Source organism: Rhyacophila brunnea, unplaced genomic scaffold, assembly GCF_057557595.1.
Source record: "Rhyacophila brunnea isolate RB1 unplaced genomic scaffold, BYU_Rbru_1.0 scaffold_101, whole genome shotgun sequence".
NCBI lineage: Eukaryota > Metazoa > Arthropoda > Insecta > Trichoptera > Rhyacophilidae > Rhyacophila > Rhyacophila brunnea.
The window spans coordinates 662,785-666,865 of NW_028232754.1; the positions used below are offsets into that span (position 1 = coordinate 662,785).

The window sequence follows — 4,081 nt, forward strand, 5'->3', positions numbered from 1 at the left end:
TTTTTAAGTTAATGGATGCATTTACTACACTTCAAAAAAGATTATATCCATAGATACCTATTTAACCCCCTTTTTAGTTAAGTCGGCGCAAAAATTTTCCGAATTTCATGCCAAATTTTTTAATGTGTCTATCGACTTTTACCCATGATATATTTTCTATAATCAATTCATAATATATTTTATTAGTTCATAAATATCACCTTTGCCATTAGGAACTTTATAAACTTTATATTTTCTTGTTTAATTTTTCTATTTAATTAGTGCGTTCTCTAAATAAAAAATTTGGCTATTGGTTGGTGGCTAATTGAGCTAACATCCTTATGCAATATTTTTTTATTCTATACGTTATAATTCGTATGATATAATTATTTCAACTGTGTTACAACTAAAGTTTCAATGATAATAATAATATAATGGATAGCGTCCCGATTTTTATTAAATTATGTATTTACAGCACACAAAAAACAAAATATAAATGAATGAGTTGAATTTTAAACACAGTCACCATAAAATCACAATATACGAAATAAGAATTACCGAATGATGTATTTTGAAGATAAACTTCTACGTTTATTTCTAATGTAGAGAAATTTAAGAAATTGAAAAATTCCGCTAATTCGATAAATTTTATTCCTATATTCTTTTTCACACCATCATAATTATATTAATTAAAATATAGATTGATTACTTGGTTTCATAGAGCCATTAGATAGCACGAAAAAAATAAAATTAATTTCTAGCGGTTTCAAGGAAGAAAAATCGGATATGTTTTATTATATGAGCTTTTAATTCAAGATTATTTAAATTCAAAATAATTATATTTTTATTGACAAATGCAATGATAAAAAATAATCGATAGAATCGTATTTCATAATTCAAATAATCATAAATATATGCTAAATCAGACTGCCAAATTATTTCCTTTAGAATTCAACAGAAATTCCACTTTTTTGTAGAATTAAATAATGTTATTATATTTGTTTCTTGAATTTTGATTTTGAAATTCTTTCTGAATTGTCGTTAATTTATTATTTTTTTATTATATTTATATTCATAGATACTTTATGTTCTACTTAAAATTTCTTAAGCCCAGAAAATTTTATATTTTATGAGCATCAATTATGCTTTAAAATCTTTACTTTAACGAACAAAAAGTAGTAATCTGATCAATTTATTTTACCTATAAAACAATTTTAAGGAATTACGATTTGTATATTTTAAATCAATGTAGATATGCACATTACATCATTGAAATATACAGAACCGCATATAGTCACCATAAATAAATGTAAACATTTTTTTTTAATTTAAAATAAAAACCAGGGGATTTAATAAAAAAAAATATAAACGGAGAATCGAATTTGATGATTAAAATATCCTTTGTTTCTTAATTTAACTGGAAAAGGTTTTAGTTGATTACCATTTAATTTCAAACCAAATTTAGAAAAATTCTGAATGGGTCTATATAGGTCGTTTTGAATAGAAACAGAATTGTCGGGTACTAAATTAAATTGGATATAAAAAACACATTCGATTGGTGGTTTTAATATGGATTAATTATTTGTTTGCCAGTTATCTAAGCCTCGAGGTATTATGGGGTCTGTTACATGAGAGCTTGATATAGTGAAGTCTTGCATTGGGGGTTTTCTGCTTTTCCGTTGGATTTGTGTGCCTAGAGACTGGAAGAGAAAGAAAACAGCTGTTAAAGTACTGTTATTTTTTGGGCAATATTTACTTGTGTTATACATATATAAAAACTGTAAAGTAGATAATCGCTTAAAAATAATATTAGCCTTTTATATTCAAAAAAAAAATTCTATAATTTATACATTCGATATATAAAATTATATATTTAATCATATAGGAAAACTTAGAGTCCACAAAAAAATCAATTTAAAGAATATAAAAAGATTCTTTAATGTATAATATAACTGCAATAACCCCTTAATGAACAGCAATAGTAAACTAAGATTTAACAATGATTATTTAAGATTTTATTATTGTTCAGACTTTAACCATAATCTATGTATCTTAATTAACAATACCTTAGCAACAATTTTACATTATCTTTTACTAATATTTATATCTTACCTCTAATTTAATCATTATTAACTTTTGTGCTTATTTGAATTGATATGGAATGTTTAATAGTCTGAAAAATATTTATTTCTAATGTTCATATTGCAGAGGCTTAATTTATTAAAAGGTTAATCATCTAGGTATTCAAAAAAATTACCTACTTTATTTCTAGCCAATATTTTTAATGCAGTATTCCTATTTCTTTAAGATGTTGTCCTTTTTACGGAATTTTTAAAACATGATACAGATTTCGTTTACCATTTAAGGCTTGAATTATGCCCATTACTGTTCCTTGGTACAAAATAATTATATCAAATAGCCAAATATTTAAAAAAAATTTAAATTGGCAAGGTTTTAACATGTAGATATGCATACAAATACCATATATAAATTTTAATTGGTGAAACAAGAGCAAAAAAATTTCAAATATCCAATAAACATCATAGAAAGGAAATAAAAAAAGAATAAAGTTTGTCATCAAGAAACGAGGTTTGAACTTTTAAATGCATGCTACTATGGCTTTAAATAATATTAAAAATTAAGCGGGTCTATTTTCATTTAAAAAAACTTATGGTACTTATTGTATATTTCCGGGGATTTTCCTATATTTGTTTTATTTACGATTTTTTATGGTGATAATTTCTCTTTCTCATGCATTTATATGAGAAGACATTAAATTCATGATTATAATCGTCGTGGAATCTAAAAATATCATTTTAAAATTTTGCTTTTTTAGTTGGTTTTGAAAGAAAGGATGCATTAATGAAGATTTAAAAAGCTAAAAGAGTATCAAACAAGTCTGTTATATAGAGAAATCAAATTTTTATTGAATAAATTTAATCGGTTGAAAATCAAATATATATTTTACGTGTTTGGGGGTAGATTTATTTTTTAGCTATTTAATCTTATTCAAGAAAAAGTTAGTTTATAATGCTCTTTAAAACAGATTTGATTGAAACTTCTTTCGACCTCATCATCTTTACAATCTTTATGAATGCATCCACCCATTTCAAGACTTATTAGTTCAAGCGTTTTTCTTATCCTAATGTTTGTGTATGTATATGCTTCCTCTTCGGTTAGTATTCCTAACTTATTAATATATTACTTAAGGTATTTGTAACCACAACATCCCTTGTTATGACTTATAGTACTTTTCGTGTTCTGCATTTTAAATCGAATTAATCTATAAAGAAGTAAATTACTTTGAAATTTATTCTTAAACCTTTATAATAATTCTGTAAAATCGCTTCGACAAGTGTCGCTAGTGTAGTGGTTATCACGTATGCCTAACACGCGTAAGGTCCTCGGTTCAATCCCGAGGCGACACATATTTTTTTATGGTTTTACCATTGCAATTTAAGAAATATGAAATTGGATTAATAATTAAATTGATCATGAGTATTACAATGGTCTCATTAATTCGTTACAATTAAAACTCCCGATGCAATATGCTTTTTCTCTAAAGCTTAAGTAACTTCTTGGTTAATATTGTGAAAGTAACATTACCACATAAACTAAAAGTAGTCAGTACAAATTGCTTTTAAATAGATTTTACGTTAGTTTGATTTTTTTAAATGTAAACTTTGATTACATGATAGAATAAATTTGCTTGATGCTTATTTCAGCCTCATAATCTTTAAAATATTTATCAATGGTCAATTAAAATCCAAGTAATAGTTAATGGTATATTTATTAGCAAATTAAGAATCATTTATATATTTTATCTTACAAGAAATAAATTCGCTTTCAAGATGGATTTAAGATTTTAATTTATCATAAATTATAGCAATAAAGCTTTTTAAGATAATAATTTAAAAGTTAAGTACGAGACTCAATATCTTATATTGTACACAAATTGAATTTGTTCGATCTTTTGTGTTTTGACTTTAAATTTAAATTTGTATGATTGAAGCAATTAAAATAGAAAATACATCAATATTTAAATTGAATGTGATCAGAAAAATGATGCGTTTTCTAGCTCAAATATAATTATGTTGCATAA

The 4,081-nt window shown here is 24.6% G+C and overlaps 1 non-coding gene across 1 annotated transcript; it reads left to right on the top strand.

Moving 5' to 3' along the window:
* The first annotated feature begins 3,334 nt into the window (after nucleotides 1-3,334).
* On the top strand, nucleotides 3,335-3,407 carry TRNAV-AAC (transfer RNA valine (anticodon AAC)). The gene has a single exon. It is a non-coding gene; the product is annotated as a tRNA-Val (tRNA).
* The last annotated feature ends 674 nt before the right edge of the window (nucleotides 3,408-4,081 follow it).